This window comes from Canis lupus, chromosome 1, assembly GCF_048164855.1.
Source record: "Canis lupus baileyi chromosome 1, mCanLup2.hap1, whole genome shotgun sequence".
NCBI classification, from domain to species: domain Eukaryota; kingdom Metazoa; phylum Chordata; class Mammalia; order Carnivora; family Canidae; genus Canis; species Canis lupus.
Genome location: NC_132838.1, coordinates 82733804 through 82761026, shown reverse-complemented (window position 1 = coordinate 82761026; position 27223 = coordinate 82733804). Strand labels below are relative to the sequence as shown.

At 41.1% G+C, this 27223-nt stretch overlaps 1 protein-coding gene, 1 long non-coding RNA gene and 1 other non-coding gene across 8 annotated transcripts in view; 1 reads left to right on the top strand and 2 right to left on the bottom strand.

Moving 5' to 3' along the window:
* Positions 1-27223, bottom strand: part of PRUNE2 (prune homolog 2 with BCH domain) — a 256690-nt gene that overhangs the window by 126505 nt on the left and 102962 nt on the right. The gene's annotated exons all lie outside the window — the stretch shown is intronic.
* On the top strand, positions 890-26583 carry LOC140639318 (uncharacterized). Of its 2 annotated transcripts, XR_012036068.1 has the most exons (5): positions 7406-7519; positions 11137-11201; positions 18212-18318; positions 22261-22382; positions 25973-26583. It is a non-coding gene; the product is annotated as an uncharacterized lncRNA (long non-coding RNA). The 2 variants fall into 2 exon arrangements; XR_012036074.1 differs by lacking the exons at positions 7406-7519; positions 11137-11201 and adding an exon at positions 890-974 and having other exon boundaries at positions 25973-26581.
* LOC140608710 (U6 spliceosomal RNA) lies at positions 1948-2051 on the bottom strand. Its single transcript, XR_012010686.1, has one exon. It is a non-coding gene; the product is annotated as a U6 spliceosomal RNA (small nuclear RNA).

The following is a 27223-nucleotide window of genomic DNA, read 5'->3' as shown; positions in this document are numbered from 1 at the left end:
TTGAATTGAATCTCCCCAATCAGGAGATTAAATGAAAATATAAAGCTTCAAGATTACTCAATGTTTACAAAACTACATAGGTGTAAAAGAAAGGAAAATAATTGTACTTCCAAATGTAGCTCTTTAAGTTGATAGAATTTATGCTTCTCACACCATTAATATGTATAACTGTACCAAAGCTTTGGGGGCAAACTGTATGGAACTTCTCTACATGCTGGTTTGATGAAACTAAGAAGCGGAACTGAACTCTCTGTCCTGTCCAGCCAGTACTGGTTTGGTTTCAGAGGAATTACATGCGTTTACAGCCTGGCAGGTGCTGGGGGTGATCCTGGATCAGTACTACAGAGAGTTGTAGAAGAATGGAGTGGGAATCACTAGGAGAAGAAATGATGGCTCTGCTGAGTCCAGGTATTTGGAAAGGATGCAGGCACCTGACGCTCCATAGAACTTTACAACCTCCCAATAGCACTTTCACCCACATTATATCTGTCCCATTTTACAGATGAGAAGGCTGATCCCTGAGGGTTTTTCTGGATCTGTCCAGAAAGAAAAAAAAAAATCACAGGTAACAAATGGCTGAGATCTCAAAGCCAAAGCTCTGACCCTTCTCTATGCCACACTCACCCTTGACCAGGGGTCCAGTCCCAGCAGTGAAGCCAGGAAGGCCTCAGAAAGTTCAGGAAGGAGCAGATCCGAAGGTGGCAAACAAACAGGGACAAGAACTGTAAGGCCTGCCATGCTCCAGAGCAAGGCCCAGAGCTGGGGAAGCAGACCAGATGGGAAGAACAAGCTCCTTTTAGCTAGAGGCGGCTGAACTAACTGGAGAGCTCTTGGCTGCAGAGGCCCTGATCCTTACCTCTTTGTCTGGGTCTCCCTCCCTGGAGACATCATGGAAACAGTGCTTTGGAAGCCTGCCTCTGTCACAGAGTTCTTGTGTGACTGTGAAGTCATCACTGCATCTCTTTGACTTTGAGGTACCTCCTTGATACAACTAACATAATAATAATTACCTTTCAGAGTTGTTATGGCTTTTAAATAAATTAATTAAAATGACGTACTTGGCTAAGAGCTGGCCCCTTGGATCTAATCAGGTCCCTTGTGCAGAAGTGGAGCTAGCTTTCTCCCCCCTGGTGGGAGCCTGCTGACGTCACTGCAGCCTTAGCAGCTGCGCATAGTAGGCCCTCCATACATTTTTCTGAATGGATGAATTAATGAATGGATGTCCAGGACCAACTCATACTCTCCCCATGGCACGCCAGCTACTTCCCTGGGGTCCTTATTTCTATTAATGGTATAATTTTTCTTTCCTCATCATCCAGGGCAGAGATTTCAGAGTTAACCTCTATAATATCTTCTACCATATCAGTACCAAGATCATTCTTCTTTTGTGTGACCATTGGTGTCCTTTTGACTAAAAATTCTAGTTTGTATGCTTATGCATTCTGCCCAAAACTATCGAAATAACCTAACTGCTCTTCCTGCCATCTCTATACTGGGCAAGCTGCATCCAGCTTAATCTTCATAAATCTTACCTTGACTTTATTCCACATCATGATGGTGCCCCACCTCCCCCACCCTCAACTCCCATTATGTTCTTCCAGACTTACTCTGCTTCAACCAAACTGAACATTCTGGCTTCCCAAACACAGTGTGGGTTAACCACATCCTTGCCTAGCAAGAAACTTTTACATGTTAAGACTCAGTAGAGGTTTGTTGAATTTAATCAAACCAAATTGAATTGCCTGAATCCTTATGCTCAAAATTGAATATGAATCAGAAGCCTCAGTGGGGCAGTGTTGACTTGCTCAGACCTTACTCCTTACTCATTCCTTCTGCTATCAGCCCTATCTTCTATAGGACCCCCACCCCCACCCCCCGCCCCTTTGCTCAGGAGATAAAATACATAGACTGCTTCAGAGTAGAAAGTATTTTCTTTTTTTTTTTTTCAAAAATATGGAACGCTTCATGAATTTGCATGTCATCTTTGTGCAGAGGCCATGCTAATCTCTGTATCGTTCCAATTTTAGTATATGTGCTGCTGAAGGGAGCACGAGAGTAGAAGGTATTATCAGGGAAGAAGATATGAGTCTGCAGGGAGCAGTAGCTTATAGTTGTACAGGTCACACAAATCTCATATATTAAAGTGGTATTTTTATTAAAACTGCAAAAATTCACCATCCATACCATCTCAAATCTACGTTTGGAGTCTTTAACCCCCAAATGAACTAAAGACTCATCCTATCAAATTTGTGGGAACTCTCATTTTGTAGACCTGAGCTGGGTGTAATTTTATCCTCAGGCATTGAAGAACAGAGTCAAATGATTGATTTTTCTCTTTTGCTGGAAGAGTTTTTTGTTGTTGTTGCTGTCGTTTTTTATCTTAGACATTTTGGTTTTGGTCACTAGGTGGCTCTGAATTTCCATTGGAAGATAAAAATCTAGAAAACATTGACAAAAATATGTCCTTCTCACCAAACACTTTAAAAATATTTCTTTCAACAATTTTGACTTGAGAATAAAGGTTAAAAAAAACAAACATAAGCTCCAAACACAGCAATATAAATGTCCATCTACCTTATCTAGCTTTTGAAATACATCATTTATAACTTTATATGAAAAGCTATTATATCAGTTATAGGGGCAATTTAAAAATGATTCATAAACTATTATTTAAATAATGTTACTTTGAAGCTGTATTATATTATGTATCCCCTGTGGTCAAACAATTGAGCCCTATCATATTTACAAGGAGACTTCAAATTATTGTCATATAATTTTAATTGCTTTAAAATCTTTCCTAATCATACATTAACAACCCCTGAAAGATCTGGAACAAATTCCAAAATCATTTTTAAGGTTGTTAACTTTAAACAAAAAGAAACTATTAGAACAAAGATCTTTAAGGCACTCTGGAAATCACCATATTAGTGTTGTTGGGAAAAGTGATTTATTGCCCTAAATTCTCTTCATCCATTGAAAAATGCTGCATTTGAGTTCTATAAGGATTTAATGTGTTTCCACATCTTTAATGGCAATACTCTCATTATCTCATCATAATGTGTACTAAGGGGCACCTGGGTGGCTCAGTCGGTTGAGCATCTAACTCCTGGTTTCAGCTCAGGTCATGATCTCAGGGTCATGACCTCAGGGTCCTGAGATTGAGCCTCAGTATGCATTGGGCTTGCCCTCAACATGGAGTCTGCAAAAGACTCTTTTCTGCCCTCCCTCCCCCTCTGCTTTCTCTGCTCATGCTTCTGTACTTTCTCTCTCAAATAATTTTTTTAAATGTGTGTTAATACAGAAAGAAGTCATCCAAAGTCATCGCCAGATAACCTATTAATAACAAAACTGGGAGTGGCAGGTGGAGAAATGTGAGGAGAGAGTGCCTATAACTGGAAATAATCTAGATGTCTGCTTGGCTTGAGCTTTCTGGAGGAGGCCCATCTTTAAAATCCATGTTTAGTACCTAGGTGTTCTACATCAATCTGCAGATTCCACGAATGTTAGTTCCATCTCTTAACAAATTTAGAAAGAGTTTGTGTGATGCTTGTGGTCATTTTACTCCCATCTCCTGGCCCGCCCATGCCAAAACTCCAAGTTTCCTCATTTTTTTTTTTATGTGTTCAAAATACAGGCTATATGAAGTGACTTTGCCTCCTTTAACCCAGACTCTTGTATGTAGGTGTAGGTGTAGGTATACAGCAGCTTAAAGACAATACAGTATCAGATTGAGCACCATGAGCTCCACTGCTGACATGTGGGAAGCCCACATGGATACACTGGTCTCCCAGCAGTTTGGCAATCTTGTTCCAGGCAAACCACATAAAGCACTTTCTGTTACAACATTAACAGGGCAGCAAACACTGGGCATTCACTTTCTGATTTGCAATTTTTTTTTAATTGATAAAATAGCCTATGTGACATACCTAGTCACCTCTATCTGGTCCACCACGAGCCTCTTCCTTCTCCACCTGAATAACTACTACTCAAGCCTACTTGAGGGCTTGCTTATCTCAAGGGATTTGAAGATTGAATTCTTCTTCTGCCAGGGTACTATTATAGTATAAGGATAAGCACCCAGGCCACCTGGGTTTGAAGCCCAGTTAAGTCACTCATTGGTTATGAGTTCTTGAGCAAGTTACTTAATTTCAGTTTCTTTATCAAACAGGATAATAATATGAATACAGGCCTCATAGAGCTATGCGAAGTTTTTAAAAAATATATTTTATTTATTTATTTATTTGAGAGAGAGAGAGAGAGAGCACAAACAGGGAGAGGTGCAGAGGGAGAGGGAGAAACAGACTCCCCCTCTCCACTGAGCAGGAAGCCCCATGTGGGGCTCCGTCCTGGGACTCCAGGATCAGATCTGAGCCAAAGGCAGATACTTAACCACTGAGCCACCCAGGTGTGCAAGCTGAGTGAGGTTTAAACAAGTTACCTGAGGAGGACTTAGTACAGTGCCTGTTGTACTGTAAGCCATGTAGGTGTTGGTAAATTATGTAGGAAGCTCAGGAAGCTAAGTGAGCTATGACATAAATGTTAGCCATTCTTCTGGAAGTGCTCACCCAAATTCCAAATTAAACGTGGCTCCTCTCTACTCTCTCCCAGAGAAAACCCAATCATAACACTTAGCACAGGAACCAGAAATCCACAGTTGATTTGCCCAGTTCCTCCAATGGACTGTCATGGGGCAAAAACGATAAACAGGTGAAGTTTCATATTTCCCATCCCCAATATTGAAGTGTGATCTCTTCAGCTTCTCCACCTCCTTTACTTTCTCTAAGGAGTGAATGATTGAAAACCTCATTGGTAGCTACTGGAGAAGAGCAGTTGGGGTGAAGTGTGTGTTGCATGGGATATGCTGGGGGTCCTAGAATGGATGAAGAGAGCACTGAATGGGAAGATGGGACAGGGCCAGGGAAGCAGATAGCATGGGAAAGAGGAAGATTTCTTCTGTGGTTACATAGTGAGTGGTGTCCATGAGTCAAGGAACAGGAGAAGAAAGGACACATCAGTGAGTTGCAACAGGCTGTGTACTTGGAGTACGTTACATAGTTCGAGAGATATACCAAGGAAGGGAGTTCTTGTTTGGACTAGGCTTCACCAGAAGGACCTGTGGATATCAATTTCATAAAGTTTATAAGATTACATGTTAGGCAAGTGTAGGGTCAGTTCCTCACTCATTAATATCATTTATTCACTGGTCGACTGGGCAAATATTTATGAACAATTTCTCTGTGTCAGGCACTGATCATATGATAACCAACAAGAAAGATTATGCCACTGCTTTCATGGAGTTACATTTTAGTGCACAGAGACAGAGAGCAAGTAAATCAATCAAAAAGATAATTTCTAATAATGGCAAAACACCCAGTAATATGTAGCATAGTGTGATGGGAAATACCAGGATGAGGCAAAAGGGAGGTTTAAATGGGGAAGTCTGGCAGGTGATAAGATGACATATGAGTGCCATTCTTGAATGATGAGAAATGGCTAGGTCCTTCAAATTGTGAGGTCAGATTATTCCAGAAAAAAGAACCAGGAAGTGCAAAAGAACCGATTAACCCTGCGGATTATAGAAACAGAGGAATGGCTGGAGTGGTGGCAGCCAAGACAGCAAATGGCAGATGTCAGCGGCAGGAAGGTCTACAGGATGCAGAGCTTTGTGGGTCACAGATATGAGCTTGGATTTTATTCAGAGAGCGACTGGAAGCTACTATAGATTTAAAGTTGCAGGTCAATTTAAAATCTATGCTTATATTTGAGTTTTATACAAATGACTCCAGTCATTACGTAGAGATGGGGCGGCAGACTGGTAGGAGCAGGGACACCAGTCAAGTTACTGCATTGGCCAGGGTGAGAGGTGGTGGCTGGGCCCAGGCCTTTTGGTGTTGGACAAGCCATGGCTTGGCTTCCATGAGATATTCTATTCTTAAGTGAAATATAAGTTGATAACAGAGATTTTTGTTTCATTCACCATTCTGCTGCCAGTATCTAGAATAGAACCTGCATATAGAAGACACTTACTAAATGCCATTGAAGGAATTTACGGCAAAAAGAATGGTGCAGCACAGAGCTAGGGAAAAAGTCAAAAGTTCTGTTTAGGATTGTTAAATATGAGATGCCTACTGGACATTTCAATGGAAATGTCAAGTAGGCAAAGTAGAGATACAGGTTTTGAGCTCAGGGGCAGATGAACATTTGGGGATCCTTGACATATGATTGCCTAGAGTGGAGACTGATTTTGTCTCCTACTCCCTGCTGCTTCTACTGACCTCTCTTCCTTCTCTTCTCCTATTATGCAGAACTTTAAAGATTCATCAGCTTTCTCTGTGTGACTTACACAGTCCTTCATGAGTCTTCAAGTGAATACAGCCTACCCAGCACAACTCTAGCAGTGATACAAAAACCCAGCCAAGGGAAGTGAATTTGGGCTCCTGTATTCACTCAGACCACTGTTCCACTCCTTGTCAGGGCCTTCACTACTCCCTTCTTCCCTGACTTCCCAGAGCTCTCGGTTCCTCACTTAGGCTCCTGAAAGAGCAAAAACAGCTGGAGGTAATGATAAATTGGACCTTGCATTAGTTCTTGTGTGATTTAAGGACTACTGTCCAGCTACACGCATCACAGTGACAGGTCAGAGGAGGTCTTGCCCCCATCCAGCTCTACCAGCCATGCCATGCCGGTCAACCCAACATTGCTGCCTGCAGAGCAGGATCACACAGGCATGGTTCTCTTCCTGGGATTGGTGTTCATACTCTAGAGTTGAACTAGCATCTTGGTGTGAATGACTCCTAAATCTCTACCTCCAGCCCACACTTCTCATTTCTTCTCAGGCCTTCTACCTTCCTTGGGCTTGCAAAGGAAATTGAAGTTAAAGTCATCTTAGAAAACACTCACTTCAGGGACACTTGAGTGGCTCTGTGGTTTAGTGCCTGCCTTTGGCCTGGGGCGTGATCCTGGGGTCCCGGGACTGAATCCCACATCGGGCTCCCTACAGGGAGCCTGCTTCTCCCTCTGCCTGTGTCTCTGCCTCTCTCTCTCTCTCTCTTTCTCTCTCTCTTTCTCTGTGTGTGTGTATCTCTCATGAATAAATAAATGAAATCTTAAAAAAAAAAAAAAGAAAAGACTCACTTCAGAAAAATAAAATGTGTAACTCAACTTGCCCTACTCTGACCACTTCCTCTAAATCTTATCATCTATGTTTGGATCTCCCTACGATTTAATCATAGACCACTGGACATTTGTGTGGTGTAACACTCTGCATGGATTTTATGCTTTAAAAAAAGAACTTGTAAATCTTTATTTTGCATAATTCCTACTACCAAAAACATTTCACTTTGGCAACCATTTTAAATACAAAAATAATACATGCTTGCTTTCACAAGTCAAATCTTCCAAAGCTGTTTAATATGAATTATTTATCTCAGCATTCAGTAAAGACGGTTTGAAGTCCTACTATATTTGAGCACTCTTCTAGGAGTGAGAGCTACAGAAGTGGACAAAGCCCCTACTCAAGGTAAAGCTCATGCTGGCCAGAAGACAGACACAGACCATAGTAAGGTCACACGGGGGCAAGTGTGATGAAGAAAATGAAGGTGGGATCGGGGTGAGGGGTTATTAGCAGGGTGGCAGCATGGGAGTGGTTATTTTAAACAGAGCGGTCAAGGATGGGGTTAGGTAATACTTTTTTTTTTTTTAAGATTTTATTTATTCATGAGAGACACAGTGAGAATGAGAGAGAGAGAGGCAGAGACACAGGCAGAGGGAAAGCAGGCTCCACGCAGGGCGCCCGACGCGGGACCTGATCCCAGATCTCATAACTTGGGCCAAAGGTGGCGCTAAACCACTGAGCCACCCGGGCTGCCTGGGCTGCCTGGGTTAGGCAATACTAAGCAGAGTCCTGAATGGCTGTAAAATATATACATCAAAACAGTTTGTGGCAAATCGCATTATTTTTAAAGCCTGTTAAATGTCCATTCAGCAAATTGACTTTCAGAAAATTCAGTGAGAGCCAGAAAACAGGAAAACCAAACCTAAATGTCATCCTGGCTGGAAGAGACCCAAGAATCTGCTAATACATTCTGTTTTTATTTCCAATCATTTCCGGAGGGGAGAAGCCACCAGACTCCTTGCACTGCCCGCAAAGGCCACAGACCACTCAGGTGTGCTTTGCAGACTATGCTGAGCGAGGAAGGAAAAGCCGCTCCAGCTTACTTGATTAAACAGCAGTGCAAACACTCACTTTGTGATAAGGACAATACAAACAGCATGCAACTCAGTGGGCTCATTAAGATGCTTCCAGTATCCTGACTCCAAAAACAAAGCAACATTGCAGCAAATCAGCCACACAAGGAGTCAGAGAACAGAGCACTTGGTGCAACATGCATTGCCTTTTAACCCGTGAATCCATGATCCTCACTCCTGGCTTTAGACCAGGCCTTCCCCCTGCTCCCCCGCTGCTGAAGAACAAGACATTCTTGTCTGTCATTTGTTGTTTTCACTCGATTCTGGTGCCAAAAGTGAATGCTCTTTCCTGTGTGGACATCGGTGCTCATTACAGACAGAAGTTAGAGTTGCCATGGCTGCTTAGCTCCTGGTATGAAGGTACCCTCTGAGGAATAGATTCTTCAGTTCAATGCTCACGATCATCTTGTCAAAAATACTGATTTTGCTTTAAAAAAATTAAACAATCTGAACAAATCTGAAAGCATAGCGAGATAGGGGTAGAGCTTACTCAACCTCTAGTTAGTTCAGATGTAGCCTTGAGACCCTGGGAACTAACTGTTTCCAAGTTCTAGCAAATTCTTAAAGGCAAACCAAAGACAGCCCCTGCGACTGTGCAAACGTCTTCTCCCCTGGGGAAGGCTAAATGCCACTTTTGATGATGTAAGTTATTGACAGGTAGCCACGCAAGGATTCCAAAATCTAGGTGGCTCTCACCAAAGGTGGGAAGTGGGGGCAAGTCACATTTTGCTCTTTTCCACTAACTGGAAAAGTTCATCTTTGCTCCAAAACCTTCCCTTCTGGGAAAAGGAACAATTTATGTTAAGAAACAAAAATCAAATCAAGTCAGCAATACAATTTCTTAAATCAGAATGTATTACCTGATATCCTATCACCTTCACCTACTTTCTATTATTTTAAGCACATACTTATTTCTCATCAATTTTCCTTTCTTTTTAAAGGTGTGTTTTATTTTATTTTAATTAATTAATGTATTTTAAGTAATCTCTGTATTCTGTACTTTGAGCCCATGTAGGGCTCAAACTCACAACCCTGAGATCGAGAGTCATGTGCTCTACGGACTGAGCCAGCCAGGTGCCCCCAGGCTAATTTGACTTTCACACAGTGGTCTTCTGTTGTCACTGTAAGAATTCACCCAGCTCAAAAAATTCTGAATTAATATAGGTACCAATTGAGAAAGAATGAAATAGACAGCTCACCGTACCCACAAACTGTACCCACTGAAGAAAGAGAAATCTTTCTGAACCCTGGGAGGTTACCAGAATGAAAAACTGGAAGCAAAACTGATCTATGTTGAACAATCTATTCTTTATCCATGTCGTCTGGCTTCCTAATTGTCCCACATTCACCCAGTGGGTCACACCACACACAAACGAATATACCTTATATAAACATGTGCAATAATAACTCAGAACCTCTTGTTCCCTGCTATCATGTTACAACTGGTGGGTAAAGGGAATTTAACAAGGAAACTTACTTAGGAGACCCTGTGTGTTAATTAATTTTGTTAAAAAATAACCCTAGGGAAAGAAAGTGGGAAGCAACTGATGGGAGAAAGCAAGTACAGAAACGGGAATTATGAAGAGAAGGGGTGAATGTAAACCAGACAAAATGACTGGTTAGAAGACAGCAGATCTATTTTAAGTCTGCAGGGCTAGGAAGGGACAAATATTCTAAACTTAATTAGATTGTCTCAAATAATAACTAGGTTATCTACTTGAAAACTCGGGCAGAAAAGAGAGAAAGGAATAGGCTTACTTCTCTAAATCAGAGAGAAATTAAGAAAAAAAATTTTAGGTTCAAAATGGAGGGCCCAGGAAGTTGCCTGGGTGGCTCAGTGGTTGAGCATCTGCCTTCGGCTCAGGTCGTGATCCCAGGGTCCTGGATCAAGTCCCACATCAGGCTCCCTACAGGGAGCCTGCTTCTCCCTCTGCCTATGTCTCTGCCTCTCTGTGTCTGTCATGAATAAATAAATAAAATCTTAAAAAAAAAAAAAGAAATGGGGAGAACTAGGTTCTCCTGATTTATTAAAAAAAAAAAAAATGGAGGTACCAAGGGCACCTGGGTGGCTCAGTCATTTAAATGTCTGCCTTTGGCTCAGGTCATGATCCCAGGGTCCTGGGATCAAGCCCCTCATTAGGCTCCCTGCTCAGCTGGGAGTCTGCTTCTTGCTCTCCATCTGACCCTCTCCTCCCCCATGCTCTCTCTCTCTCTCAAATTAATACAATATTTTTTAAAACTAAAAATTAAAAATAAATTAATTAATCAAAATGGAGGGGCCAGATGGGATCTAGTGCTTGTGGGGAATGAAGAGATTGCAGATTTTAGAGACAGAACACCAGTTCAAGTTTGTCATCAGCTGTGAGTGACATTTTTTGTCCTTGAGCCTCAATGTCTTCATCTGTAAAATGAGCATGTTAATTTCTCCTCTACAGAGAGGTTATAAGAAACAGAAAGAATTTATGTCAAGTTTTTGGTACTCTGTGATCACTCAGTGAATTATAAAACAATACTTCAGTCCAAAGAGGAAGAAATACTCTTTCTGTCACTTGCCAAATAAAGATGAGTAGGATCAGACAGAAAATCATGTTTACATGGGGGAAAGATGGCCTTGTTCACTAAGCACCATGTGAAAGACCAGAGGACTAAGAAGAGAGGTCTCAGGACATGCGAGCTATAGATGAAAGCATGCAGCTAGAATGCACCTCTTCGCAGTGACAAAGAGGAGCATCATTATCCCCAGGCCATCTTCTACTTTGCCATTTTAAAAAGCATTTTCTTCCTCTCCCCATATTTCGGGTTTGCAAGGATGACATTATCTCTACATTCTTCCTTGAACTCCTGAAGCTTCCTTAGGTGTAAACCTGGTTTTGTATCATCCCATTGCAGGCGAATCCTCCTAGGATTCTTTTATCTTCTGGAAAATGCAGAGGGACTGCTCGCCTGGTCTTCAGGTCAGTGACACAAGTCCATTTCTGAAATAAGCTCTCACTCCTGGCTCCGCCCAGCACCAGGTCCTACCACATCTGCTGTGACTGTCATCTTTCTACCAATCCGATTACCTCCCTTCCTAAGGCGCATTCCTAGCCCTACCTGCTCTTACTTCCTCTTGAAAAATTCAAATCAGCTTTCCGGGTACCAGGTTTTCAAAGAGACAAGAACTTCACTTTTAAACACTGTTTCTTCACAACTATGAAAAACAGCCTCCAGTGTCCCAGGGCAATCAACTCATGAGAAAAAAATTAATAACACAGTAAACAGAAATGAAACATTGATTCGGTAGAATATATAGGGCTGTTTTATGAGGAGTACAATGACGTAAATAACCAGAATGGATTCATAAACAACTCCTTTCGTGACTTTCAGAAGCTTAGTCCTGATTAATGGCCAAAACTACTAGGATCTCTGTTATTCAAGTCATTGTTTTCTCTGACTTCTTCAAAGTGATGGACTGAAGACTCCCCCAGTAATCAACAAATGATTATGACTGAATACAATTCCCTTTTGTAATCAAATACAACTTATAGTTATTGGCATATAAAATTATAACATTAGCATATAGGAGTTTAAAAGAAATGTTAAGGAGTTCCAGAAAGTGATACTGATTTTAACAAGAGAATCAAATTTTTATTTTTCTGCTACTGCTTACAAATATCTATAATTTCCATATGGTTCACTCTTTTTTTTTTCTTACTCTTGTTAATCAATGATTAACAGCATTCTAAAGATGGAAAGACTTTAATGGCACCTGGATTATCTCTCAAGCTAACACTGGAATATATCACACATCATATCTGTGATAGTAATCTATCCTTTCTTTGAATGTCCCCAATAATTAGACACCTCACTTTCTTATAAGGGAACCAGAATAATTAATTCATTGTAATTGTTAGATAGTTCTAGTAGTATAAAAGGACTTCCAAAAATGGAGTGATTCTGGGACTTTCTACACTGTTGGCTTCAGTTCTGTTTCCTGGAGTAACTTCCTGTCTCTATAAAGTTTTTTGTATGATTAAGAATCATCAAACTTTCCCTTGAATTCCCTTTCTTATTGTCAGCATTCACCGAAAAGGAGCCTGGATCTTTCTTCCACTCAGCTGAGATTCTCGGCACTTGTAGACTATTCCTCTTAGGCCTGGGTTCCCCATCTGGGGCTGCACTGCCATCCAGCCAGCTTTCTGCAGGGCTCTTCTCTTTCTTCTCTGCCCCATGGCCTCTGGGATTGCAAACTGCTGAGCCATGAGAGTGTGAGGAGAAGAGAAGCAGGAAGCAGGCAGAGGACAAACAAGGAAATGCAATGACCCCAGACATCTGGGACTGCCAGGGACAAAGGATCAGGGAAAGATTTCAGGGACCTTTAGGCAAGTGGCAAAGGGTCTCTCTGGAGATAGGCGTGGGAATAAAAAATGTTCAAGTTTCTTAGGTGAGTCAAGGCTGAGGACCAGTGCTGTAGGCCATTGGTCTACAGTGCTTTTAAACAGAGGACCGAGCTGATCCAACCTCTTTTAGAGATAGTTAGCATTCCCTTAGGGCAGAAACGCAGCCTTTTACCCCACAGAAAGACACAGGAAAACAAATTCAACAAATTAACTCTTGGTAAGGATCATTGTCTCTTAAAGTCTAAAAAGACCAATTGTCTCTGGTTTGATAGGAGACAGTCTGGAAGGCATTGAATGTCTACTGATGTAGAAAAAGAAGTCTCCAAATTGGAGCACAACTGGAACAATGAGATGGTGAGAGGTGGGGGAGATCAACTTGGAGCAAGCTCAATATAGCAAAGTGGTTTGATGAGGACTTCTGGATTGCACAGGGCTGGGTTCTGAGGCTTAACCCAAATGTCTACCACCTGGGTGAACCTGGATGATTAGATGATGGTTTTCACCTCTGAGCCTCAGGTTCCTCATCCATAAAGTGGAGTAATAGTATGAACTACTTTGCAGAGCCTGGGTGGCCCAGTCAGCTAAGCGTCTGACTCTTGATTTTGGTTTAGGTCATGATCTCAAGGTCATGAGATTGAGTCTTATGTCAGGCTCCAAGTTGGGCATGGAACAGGCTTAAGATTCTCTCTCCCCCTCTCCCTCTGTTTCTGCCCATTCTCCCCCTCCAAAAATTAAAAAAAAAAAATAGACCTACTTTTCTGGGTTATTAAAAGAATAAATTATTTATTCTATGTGCTTAGAACAATGTCTGGCTTAACATATGTGGCGGAGAATTGAGAGATGGCATGAAGTCAAATTTAAGGAACATCAGATGTTATTTTGATTATTAGGTTTCACTGCTTGGACATGACCTGATTTGTCCTTACTGGAGCCTCAACAAATTGAGCTGTTAACAAAGGAATTTCTGGTTCTGGGCTAAGGCTGAGTATCACGGCTCTAAAGTTCCTTTCCTGTTGACTTCTTGAGCTTTCCAGCTGTGTCACCAGTTACCATAAATAAAGTTTTAATATTTCTTCAGTGGTTCATTCTCACTTTTGAAGACACTATTTTATATGATTACACTTTTTAAAAACCTGAGAAGAACAGATGTCAATAAAATATAAAATCAATGTAGACTCACATTTTCTGGAGGGACAATTCTCATGTTCACAGGAAACACTTTAGAATATGCACAAGAGAATAAATGGCAGAGTGAAAAGCCTAGAAAAATATTTTTCAGATATCATCATAATGTTATTTTTGTCGCTTGGTAAAGGACTGAAAAACAGCAGTTATTTCTGCATAATCCAACCTGCAGGATTAAGATTCTTTGGGGGAAAGACGGAGATCTTTAAATGTATAGTTTTCTTCCAAAATCCAGGTTCTATTTTGCAAGATAGCAAAGCCTTTCTTCAAGACAAATCGTCTATCAAACATCTTTGTATGGAATGGACTTTTGGGGAAATTTCCAGTTGTTCATCTTTAGTTATCACAGCTCTCAAAAATGCTTCACTTTAACGGGAAGTTTTAGGATCTCATGTATATTCTTATGGAAGGAAAGAGTTGTGGTCTGGACTCTGTAAGGTCTTTATTCATGATAAACTATAAGGTAAAGAAATCTCCATGACAGGAATCTGCAACATTGTCCCTAGTGCTCATAAATACTCCACTGTATTGTCTGAAATGACTTATCTCAGTCCTGACTGTGGGCTCAGATTTACTGTACAGTTCATCAACTTCTCAGCATGATGGATAATGAATGTTTCATTTACATCGCTAATTGCCAAGCCATGGTTCCCGCAACCTTTAACCCGTATGCTTTATCCCATTATCACCATATGTCAATATAATTGCATTTAACATTCCAAATGATAAACTTTCTTCTCTACAGAGAAATATTTTTCACAAAGAAATCATATGAGGGCCACTGATAAAACGCAGGTCTATTACAGGAAATGACAAAAACTAATCCATAAGAATAGGTAGATTCTGGTAACTACTCAACTTCATTTTTGGACAAGGAGCCTTGATTTCATTGTTAGGAAAAGTAATGGTATTTTCTCAACGAATTATCTTTGTTAGCCTCTAATTCAATAAATGCATAAAAAGACATGCCAAAAGTGGCACAATTAAACTTTCAGGCCTATGTAGTATCCAAGAAAAGAAAGGAAGAAAGAAGAAAGAAGGAAAGAAAGAAAGAAAGAAAGAAAGAAAGAAAGAAAGAAAGAAAGAAAGAAAAGAAAAGAAAAAAATAGAAAGCTTTAAAAACCTAGTTAGTGATAACTACATGATCCAATTATATTTTCTATCTTTTCCTGATTATTAGCCAGTAAATAAATCATAAAATAGGCCCCACCACCATGAATTTGGAATCATACAAATTTGTAGAAAGGAGTGAAGTCTATCAAAAAACAAAACTCCTAAACTGGAAGAAAAGTTGCAAGACCATTTCTTGGGGCCATCTGTGTCTAAGATTTATTTAAAACCAAGGCATGAGGTGAAGCTAAAAAAAAAGCTGGGTTTTTTTTCTTTTTTAGGCCTGAGCAGTTGTTGGCACAGAGTTAGCACAGAGAGAGCTACAGTGGAGTCAGCTTACAGGGGCATCAGGAGTCATCTATGAAGGGATCTGTCAGCCACTCAGACTACACTGCAAAGCTGGGGTGTGCTTGCCACCCTGACCTCCATGTTTGTATCTCAGTAAATGGTCTTTACCTCCACCAAATCTTTATACTGCACACCTGAGACTCACCCACGACATATCTTTTCTCACTCGTCACCATGGCCAGTCCATCAACAAACCCTATTCATCATAACTCAGAAGTATGTCTTCAATTTGTTTCCTACTGCTCCGCTGCCCCCTGTCACTTCTCCCCTGGCCTAGGAGCTCTTACTTTCTTCCCATTGATTCTTTGCAATGTCCCCTCCTTTATAGTCGTCCAATGGCTTGTACTGTAATTCGAATAAAATCCAAACTGTTTTCTCTAGCCTGAGAGGTGCTGTGTGATCTGACCCTGGCCACCTCTCCAGCCATCCCACGTCACTCTCCTCCCCACACTCACTGTGATCCATTCGATCCTAATGGGTGTTCTGCTACTTTCCTGAAGGTGTCAATCTATTTCCTACTCCAGAGCCTTCTACTGCTATTCCTTTTGCTTACACACCTAACCCTAGTCTTCTTCTACTATAGTGTACTCTTGATTTATAAGCTTAAAAATTACATTTCCAAGGAAGCTTTGCACAACCTCCCCATCTAATGTAAATTAGGTTATGTTATTTAGGTTATGTTATTATTGCATTTTCTGAGAGCAGCACCTTATATTTTTCTCCATAGCATTTACATTAGTTTGCAATACACATTTATTTGTGTGATTCCTTAATGTCTAGCTCGCCCACTAGACTGAATGCTCCACAGGATAAGAACTGTGTGTATTTGCTTTCCCTCTATCCCTACTACTTAGCATACAGTACAGATGAAGGTGCCAGTTAAAATATCTCAATGTTCCATCTTTTACCTTGCTGGACTCTATAATTCCCTGTAACTGAGGTAGACAGCAAAGAAAATGGAGATTCTGGGGTCAGGGTATAGGTAGGCAAGATAATCAGAAAAGATTTCCAGTTCCTCAGAGGAGAAGAACTTCTAGAAAGGGATAGAATGAGTGAAACTATGTCCTTTATTGGGGGAAACATTTGGTGTTTTTTATCATTTTAGAGAAGCAGTAAAGTACTTAAGAGCATGAATTCTTGGGTACCTGGGGGCTCAGTTAGTTAAACATCTGCCTTCAGCTCAGGTCATGATCCTGGGGTTCTGGGATTGAAGCCTGCTAGGCAGGGAGCCTACTTCTCCCTCTCCCTCTGCCTGCCACTCTGCCTGCTTGTGTGTTTCTCTCTCTCTGTCAAACAAATAAATCTTAAAAAAAAAAGTATGAATTCTGGGGTCAGATTCTGCTTCTTCATATTTATATGGTTTGAGGAAAGTTCTTATTCTCTCTGTTCTTCATCTTCTTTATTTGAAAAATGGAAATAGCAATAGTACTTCTTCCCAGAGTTGTTACCAGGATTAAATGAGTTAATTGTTCTAAGACGCATCTAAAAGTACCTGTTCATGTGCTAAGTTCTCTAGACGTATGTTATGTAAAAATAAAACATTGGTGTTACAAGCAGTATAACTTGGTTTGGAGATATTTTCTTGGGTTCTTCTGATTTTCATCCTAATTAATTATAACACATATTTAGTGTATCAATAAGCACTGAGACCAATATGCAAAGAACTAATCTACTCTGAGTCCTAGCAGCAATGTGTCTCTAGATTAAATATCCATTCCTATAAACTCCTACCATCAGCTACACATTGCATCCACTATTTTTCTGAGTAGTCAATGCACCAAAGCCTACTGGACATCTTGATGGCTGAGATGAGTTACATGGTAGAATGAGGACCAGATCCGAAACTAGAAGTCTTGGCTTTTAACTGTAACCCTGCTATTACACAGCTGTGTGACCTCAGCTAAGACCCCTCTTGGTCCCACAAATTACCTATCTTATATTTCATTGGTATATTTTAAAATGCCGAAAGCAGTGCACGTAGGTATTGTACTGATTCAACAGAAAGGCACAGAGCCAGAAACAAAGTAGGCACTTACTGAACATCAGCTATACCTGGTTACGCATTCCTTAACCAGCAGTCCTGTGACCTGTGAGGTCTGTTCAGGGAGGTCAACAAAATGATGTGTTGAGGGCCTGGTATGTGGCAGGCACTTCAGGAATAGCTTTACAAAGCTTACCTCATTTGTTGCTGCCTGCAGTCCAGTGACATAAGTACTATCATTCTATGCACTCAGAGAAGAAATAGAGCAACGATTTGTGAGACCCAGAAGCCTGCAACATCACGGGAAGTTCCTGACTTAAGTTCAGGGTATGCTGACATCTGTCATTTGTCACCTCAAATGCTGGCACATGTTTCCAGGAGTGAAATAAGAAGGGCCAGTGACTATCAACTGAGGCCACACGTCTGGTGTATCTGAGATGACTGGTGTCACTGGAAACAGCAAGATGAAAATATAACATCTGAATGATGTGTTTTTGCACACTTTTTAGCCCCTTTAAGTACCCCATATGCAAACACAAAAGATAACTACTTTATAAAGTGACACTGAGTCCCTGCTTCCTCCTCAGAAATTCTTATAGAATTTTTTTTTTAAATTTTTTATTTATGATAGTCACATAGAGAGAGAGAGGCAGAGACACAGGCATAGAGAGAAGCAGGCTCCATGCACCGGGAGTCCAACATGGGATTCGATCCCCGGTCTCCAGGATCGCGCCCTGGGCCAAAGGCAGACGCTAAACCGCTGTGCCACCCAGGGGTCCCTCTCCTCAGAAATTCTTAATGGCCTTGACTTCCTTTGCTCATTTCTATGCCTCCTAACCTCCCAGAATTCACTGCCCATTCTCTGGGATCCCATGATCTGTCTGGCCCCCTTGGATTTATCCTCATGGAGTCTGGATTCCTTATCCTGGCCTGTATTTGTCTTTTACTTTCCCATCTCAAGGAGAGGTACGCTACTGCCATCTTGGGTCATCAACAAGCTGTGTCCGATGCCTACCGTCTGCTCATGGGGAAGGACATTAGAACATAAATTGATGTATTCCGTATAAGGTAAGCAGGAAAATTGATCCTGTGGTGGGTGTTTATTTGACAATGATTCAGGGTTTGAAATGTAGTCACTAAGCCAGCATTACCAAGGAGAAAGAGAAATAGGCAAGAAAATCTTGATGGTTTCACAGGACATATATAACAAATCAAACTGAACCCTGTGTTGACCATGAGGTGGGCAAGCAGGGGAGGTATGAGAACCATGGTTACAAGGTCAGGATCCTGGCCCTGCCACCTGAACTCTGTATCTGTGACCAAGCCTTTCATTTGCTCTAGCCTCCACTTTCTAACCTGTGAAACAAAGACATCGTAACATTTGGTCTCTCACGCTGCTCTGAGGCCAGCATTCTCCCTGTATGTAGCCATATTCATTTTGAATATTTAGCTCCTACCTCCCCACTGTGGTCTTTCTACATTGATAGAATAACATTTTCCATTTGATTCAAGAACTGAATATGGGGGCACCTGGGTGCTCCAATGGGTTAAGCCTTGGGCTCAGGTCATTATCTCAGGGTCCTGGGATTCAGTCCCACATCCAGGTCTCTCTGCTCAGTGGGGGAGTCTGCTTCTCCCTCTCCCCATGCTCCTCTACCCTGCTCATGTGCATGCTCTCTCTCTAATAAATAAATGGAATCTTAGAAAAAAGTCCAAATATATTCATCCTATTGCCCAATGCTTGACTTACTTTTTCCTGAAGTACTGGCCCAAGGCATCAATAAACCTCTAAAACGAGTCTCAGGACCTTCCCAGGGCTATATTTGATAGCACATGGCATGATGTTTAAGGAGAAAATGATCTAATCGCTATCATCCTAAGTGTCTTCATACACACTGAAATTCATTTTTTACTTTTATGCCCATTTTCAATACTTGAAAATGTCATTCCACTTAATATCCACCCAATCGATTTTTTTTAACCTGGAAAAACTCAATGTTACATGCAGTTATGGGAATTTAATTACGTATTCTCTCTTCCACATCCATATGCAAATGGTTTTAGTTTTAAATAATCACTGTTGGAACCAGAAAACTCCTGAGGGACACCATTGACATTTTACAGTCTGAAGATGATTGAGTCCTTTATCCCTCTCCTCTGTTTCCTTCCAGTGTAAAGTTGAAATGCTTAGCCTTGCACTAAGGCTCTCTAGGACCTCACCTCTCTGCAGCCTTTTGTCTTATTTGTCATCACCATCAGCACCCTCTCAACGAGCTAACGCAGAATCTCTCTAATTCCTAATTCCCCAGACATGTCAATCATACATTATACCCTCTGCCCAAGAGGCTCTTCTTCATCTCCTAAATCTTGAATGGTATAAAGTTTTTAATAAATAGAATATCTTACCTCATGCCAAATAGGGACACTATGGGATTCTCTATGACACAAAATAGCACACACTGAAATACAACTTGATTACCAAAGGTTTAGATAAATTTATGGGCTGCAAGAGCCACAGGAGAAATGCTTTCAAGGCTTGGGGTGTGGGGTAAAGACAGAAAACACACCTTCTATTATCCTATATAATGCACTTCATTTCTCTTTCCATCCATACTTCTCCAAGGGTAAGCCAGAGAAGGGGAAAGAAAGATAAAGGAAAAACAGAGAGAAACAGAATAGACGGCTGGTTGTAGAAAATACTTTGACAATTCAGCATGGCAACTACAGCATTCTGCTGTGATTCCCATAGCCACTGAGTGACTTGAACACTTGTTTTCACAACATCAAACACACTTTTTACAGAATCAATGCAGCACCAATCCCTTAAGGTAACCTCCATCCATTCCATTCTAACAGTGTTCCTCAGAATTTGAGCAAATCCCACTGGTCACTTATCTCAACTCTGAGATGTCTTTATCCCCTTCATTAATTGGGAGAAACAGGGCACTCTTGTGAGCCACTTTTGAGGTACACTCTGGCAATAAAGCATTTACAAAGAGCTACTCAGGACTCGCCGCTAAGAGCTGTGCTTGTGGCTGTGTGCATGCCAGAGTGTGCCTCTCTCTCTCTTTGACCTATTATTGCAGATTTAAAAACAAGCATGTTTTCAAATGGCACTACGAGCTGCCAATGATGTATCACCATCATATCTCATTATTCTCCACTAAATGTGATAATAATGTGATCTGTTAACATAAAAAAAGTTTGACTTCACAAAAGCAGCTGGAAATGGACAACCACAATATGCATAAATCTAACTCCTACCATCGGCTACACACTGCTTGACACATATTGTTAGAAGCACCTCGCATTTGCGAGTTCTCTCTTAAGCAAAATACTTGCATTAGGTCTCAGCTGGGGTTGTGCACCAGGCAGTTGGGGAAATATTCAATTCTCAGTGGAAGCCAGAATTTGAATTCTCTCATCTTTTAGGAATCATTTACCAGGTTTGGAGAGTATCCAGGCTGCTCAGGTGCTCCGACCGATTTCTCTCAAGTTCCATCCCTCTTTGTTCATTGATGGTCTGATGAATGAGGTTATCTTTAAACTGATGTTTATAGGGAAGGAAAAAAAGAACCTGAACTGATGCCAACAGCAGAAATTCAAAGAAATATTAGATTTAAGTTCAGCTTGGTCAAAAGAAATAAGGATACAAAGAACTTTGAGAAATCACTGTCTCTGTCTCCATGAGGCACAGTCAACAGCAGGGCTCATTTCAGGAATCTCCATCCATCAGAATTACACTGATGAGCCCAGAGTCATGAGATTAATTTTCCTAATCCTGGCACTAGCTTCTGGCCATCTTAGACTTCTTTCTTGACACACATTAGCTTCTAGCCTTTGCTTCCCTGTCTTTATGTTTATGCCCAATACAGGACTTTCAATCCTCTCTTCTCTCTGTTGCTTTGACCTTCTCCACAAGAACAACACTGACCTTCAAGTCTGTTTCCATCCCCACTATTAACGTGTGTGCCCACACTTGTATTTACTATCTTCAATGGACACTGCCTATTGTGGCTCTATCACCTTCGATTAATCTTAGGTATTTAAAATTCAAAACATTCCAAATCAAAGTCATTATCTTCTCTTTCTTTTTCCTCCTAGACTTGCTCCTCTGCCTTTATTACTGACTGCACTTTACAGCATGATCCTCAATGGAGTCATGCAAATTAGAAACGCAGGGGCTCCTTGCGGTACATGGGTGCAAGGCCTGAGGGGAGACAGTCACCAAAGCCACGGAAGGATGACTGATTACTCCCCTGGATGGAGGTTTTGCTCCTGAGCCTTCAGAGTCCTCTGGGCAAGACCATAGATGCTCCCTGTCCTCCGGGATACTCTGTATCTCCTTTCTCTACCAAGGAGTCACTGAATGTGCTACATCTGAGAATTCCAGTTAGGAATTCACACTTTTTATTTGTCCTATCAATTTTTTAAACTCAATGAAAACTTCTTTCTCCAAAATTCTACTTCCAAATTACTCATTGTTACATTGTTTTGACATACTATATCACTTTCTTTGTTCCACCTACTCTTAATGTCACGTCACCAAAGTGTTTTTTTATTCTTGTTATTATTAGATTGTGTTGTTTTATTACTTATCTACTATTATCTTATTGTCTTTAGTACCAATTTATTCAATGTGGTATACAATTAATCTTATTGATGACTTTAAAAAATTTGGTCACTTGCCATGTTTACTATCTTTTCAGTATATATTTCACTTTTTCTTCTTGCTAATTTCTGTTCTTAAAGATTTAATAACTTATTTTACAGAGAGAGACACAGCATGAATGAGAGGGGCAAATGGAGAGGGAGAGAGAATCTCAATCAGACTAAGCACAGAGCCGGAGGCAGGGCTTGATCCAACTACCCTGGGATCACTACCTGAGCCAAAACCAAGAGTCAGAAGCTTAACCAATTGTACCACCCAGACACCCCTGTTCATTTCTTTTTTGAGGCAGAAAATTCCACACAGCTCACACTCTCATCCCTTTTTCTCTTTAACCACAGGCATTGCTTTGGTCCAGAGCTTCTGCAGCTGCAGAGTGGCCCCCTGATGGCACCATCTACCACACTGTCCCCACAGACTCCCCCTCAGCACTCCAGGCTTCCCCAGCTCAAGAGAAAGCCAGGTCTAGTCATGTGGTGCCCAAGACCCTTCACAGCCCATTCTCCTGATCTACTCACCTCGGACTACAACCTTCTACTCTTCCTGTCCTCAGCAACACTGGCTTCTTGTCATCTGTAGTCACCATGCTTTCTCTTTCACACATGGCCTCACAACATTTTCCATCTAGGATGTCTGTTGCCCCTTTTTCCACTTGGCTCTTCTTCTTCTTCATCTTTCAATACTCTTCTCCAGAGTCACTGGCTTCTGAAGCCATCACCAGCAGCTGAAGTTCTTTGTGCCCTTACCCGATTTGATAATATTTGTGTGATAGATTGGGATATCCTCCAAACTACAGCACCCCTTTCTCTGAAAGATTTTTATCTCCTAAAGGCATGCATTTCCTAAGTTCCACTGAAGACACAAGAGTCAAAATGGCATGAAGTAACTGATGTTAACTCACTAGCCAGATCCACTCCAGTAAAGAGACGTATCTCTAACCAGGGGTAGAGTTAGCATAGGCAAAGACATTCTTTTTAAAATATTAATAATATCTTGTAAACCTGGTTAAAAATTATTATGCTGGACCTGAACTCACAAACCACTCATTTCCCTTTTGTAAAGCTTCCTGAGGCAAAGTGCTCACATACTTGATTATAGGGCTTCACTTCCTCGGTGACAAAGCTCCTCTTCTTACTAGTTACAGCCTTTGGGTAAAACTCAGTCTTTGACATGAGTATGTAACATGGGGATGTTGATGACAGTGTAGTGCCTTCAACTAATGCACAGCAAGTACTTAGAGCAATGCTAGACACAATTTAAGCACTCATGACATCTTAGTCACAATTTAGACACAATTTAAGCACTCATGACATCTTAGTCATTATGACTAATGACTAATGACAACCAATTTGATGATGATAACGACCTGAGTGGGGCAATGGGAGATTACAGGGATCACAAATCTGATAGGAAGAAGAGAGCAAAGCTCAGATTTGCAGATGCACAGGAACTAGTAAATTCCTGGCACACAGCTGTCGCTCAAACAGGTTTCATTCATCTTAGTGAACCAAGACCCAAATCAAAGGCTCTGTTTTGCCATTTTAACTCTCCAAAAAAGAAAAAAAAATATGTGTATATAAGCTTCATGCTGGAGATATGACAGGTGTCCGGACTGTGCCTCACTGGGAAGAGCAAGTATGAAATCCCAAGAGTCAATCTATCCCTAAGGAAGGCGTCTACTGGAAGCCTGAGGCTTTTTCATAATTGTCTTTAGGCTACATCCCCATATTTTCAGATGGACAACTGATATTTTTATACTTCTGTGAAAATATTTTGAATGCACAGCTTTAAGAGAATCCCCTTCCAAGTACATTTCCACCTTATGGTAATATAAGCATCAGGAAACTTTACCTTCAAATCATCCCTTTCAAAAAAAACAAAAAACAAAAAAAACAAATCATCCCTTTCACTTTGGTGGTTGCTATAGACTGAATGTCTGTGTGTCCACCTCCATCCCATCCCAGCTTATGTGCTGAAACCTAATCCCCACCGTGATGGTGTGAGGAGCTGGGGCCTTTGGGAAGTGATTAGGTCATGAGGGTGGAGCCCCATGAATGGCCCTGTGCCCTGGGAGCTCCTCTCCCTTGCTACTTCTGCCATGTGGAGACATAACAAGAACTAAAAAGCAGACCCTTGGGGTGACTGGCTGGCTCAGTCAGTATAGCATGTAATTCTTGATCTTGGGGTGATGAGTTTGAGCCCCACATTGGGAGTAGAGATTACTTTAAATTAAAAAAAAAAAAAAGGAAAAAATAAAAGCAGGCCTCCACCAGACACCAAATCTGCCAGCACTTTGAACTTGGACTTCCTACCCATTAAAACTATGAGAAATAAATTTCTGTTGTTGCTAAGCCAGCCAGTCTATGGTATTCTGTTATAGGAGACTGAATTAACTAACTAAAGATGGTGGTGTTTTGCCTTTTACAAAAGTCTTCACAACCATCGTCCCATCAGACCTCACAACTCTTTGACGTAGCCATAGCAATCACTATAATTCCCATGTTATAGAAGAACAAATGTGACTCAAAGAAGTTTGGACTTGCTGAAGTTCACAGTACTAGTGAGTAGTGAAGCCAAGACTCAACTCTGAGACATCAGGCTTCTCATCCAGTGGGCTTCCCACAGTATCAGGGAATCACACTCTCTCCAAATTGAAGTTTTTATTCTAGCAGGCTCCCATGCGGAGGTATCCCTTTCCAAATGGGCCTTAGTGAATCAGCGGCAACATTCACAACAAAAAAAGAGTAATAGAATATGCAGCTTCCCTCAGAAGGCCCTCCACTTGGAGTCTACCTGAGAGTAAAATAGAAAGCTCTTTGGTTGGACACCACCAAGCATCTCCACAAGGTTTTCTCACATGCTCATGGCTGTGAGACCTTAGTCCTGGCCAGTGAGGAGGCTTTCCTGCTTTACCATTGAATAACATTCTGTTGTCTGGGCCTCTGCTCTTCCCTGTCCACTCACATCTCTGTGGTGTCTACTGCCACACCAGGTATGGAGAAGCTGGGCAAAGGCCTCGCTGGGAGGAACTCAACTTTGTAGTTCTAAGGATGAGGTAATGAAGCCCACAGATATATGTGCAACCCCACGTTTACAAGGGTTATTATTTATGTGGCAACCATGAACGATGGTCAAAAAGCAAAGCCAACATACATGGGATTATTTCTTAGTTAAGAGAAAATGGATTAATTGAAAGATTAATTAGTGATTATTCAACTCTAAAACACTACAGAGTTTCTAGCTGTAATGACCCCTAGTTGGCAATGGGGAATCTTCCAACACAGTAAAACATCAGAACATCTCATTAGTCAACTCTGATGTCTGGATTCTCACATCTAAAAAGCAGGCCATGATAAAACTCCGGGATTCTCTCCATCTCTTTAGATGCGATTTGAATGTTGTTGATATTCTTTTTGTACCCATCAGCAGCAGCCCACTTCCCACCCCTATTGCCAGAGAGTCTGCATTTAGTTAAATTTGAATCAGTGCAGGCAAAGCAAAGAAAAAAGTCCACAGTCGATCTTATAAAAATAAAGGAGAGAGAGGCTGTGTTTTCCCATCTTCACTGAATGTGGATGTGTGTTTGCCATAAATTAGCCCGCTGCGCGAATAATGCTGAGCTTCCCATATGGCAAATATCAGATTGAGACACACGAGGAGAAATGATTTTTTTTATTCTTGAATTAATTCTGTTCAGTGTATTTGGAGTGTCATCATATCCAGCAAGCTTTCAGGAAACAACACAGTTAGAAATCCAATGAGGCTTCCAAGTACAATGAAAGACGGTTAATGACCAAACTTTTTGAAGTCAAGAACAGCACATTTCATTGTCATTTGGAGCTCAAGTTTAAAAAATGATTTTTTCACTTTTCTATTATTAGTATTATTATTGCAAAGTATAATATAGGGCAGAGGTGTGAAGGAGATTGTCAAAATGCATTGGTAAAAATATTTAGAGAACCACAAATTTATCTTAGATCAAGATATTCTTGTTTCTGATGCAAAATACCCATTATTTGTTCATTTACTTTTTAATTTTTATTTTTGCTTTAGTTGTCTTTCTAAATGAACAACTCAGTAGAGACGACAAAAGTGCTGTGGCCGTTTCACATCCACAAGGAGACTGTTCCCTGCTTCTGTGGACAGGTTGTGTCCAGAAAGTCTGGAGAGCAAAACCACAGATTACAATGCTGGACATATGTCTCCTCTCTCTTTCAGTTTTCTGCTTTCCACAAGCTTTGTTTAGATCGTGGCTTGGATGTTAACCTCAGCATAAGAAGTCAGCCAACCTTCACAAGCTTCTGTATCTTTAGCTGCAAAATGGGAATGAGAAAAACCGATCTACAGCCCAACGTCCTTGTGAGGATTCAACAGGGTCACATGTGCAAGCTCCGTCATGGTGCTGGCCAGAAGCAAGTGCTGGGTTGAAATTTTTTCTCTCTTTACATCTACCCCTTTCCTCATTCTCTCCTTCAATTAATAGATATTTATAATGGATCTTTGGAGTCAGATTGTCCTCGACAGTCATTGTGTCATCCCTTCATTTTGTGGATTCTAAAATGTATTAGCCCAAGTTGGCCAGTTTGCCTGACCTGATAGAGAAGGAAACCCATCTCTCCTTGCTGGTCTCCAAATACATTTTCATCTACGCCATTATAGCTTGAGCCAAATGAAGGCAAGGTCTGCCCCAGATGATCTTTATCCTCTAGTACATACACAAGAAGTAGGAGAAAGAGTATATAATAGAATTTATTTTTTAATTTTTTTTAAAGATTTTATTTATTTAGGGAAAGGGAGGAGGAAGCAGGGGGAGAGGGAGAGAGAGAATCTCAGGCTGACTTCCCACAGAGCATAGAGCCTGATTCGGGGCTTGATCTCATGACCCTGAGATCATGACCTAAGCCAAAATCAAAAACTGGTGGCTTAACCAACTAAACCACCCAAGCGCCCCCATAATAGAATTTTAATACAGGAAACAGTATGTGGGTTTTTAAAAATATATTTTATTTAAATTTGATTTGCCAACATATAGTATAATACCCACTGCTCATTCCATCAAGTGCCCTCCTTAGTGCCCATCACCCATTTACCCCATCCACCCTGACCCTCCTCTCCTTCCACATGTTTTTCATTCCTAGTATTTCACTTAACCTTTTGGTTTCGGTCTCACAGAAGTAGATCATGGAACACCCACCTGTCATGGCCAACATGATGCAACTGAATGACAGGAAAAGGACACAAGGAGTAAGTGACATGTTTGGAGGACAAGACAATGAACCAGATCACCTGTCTCCAGACTACACT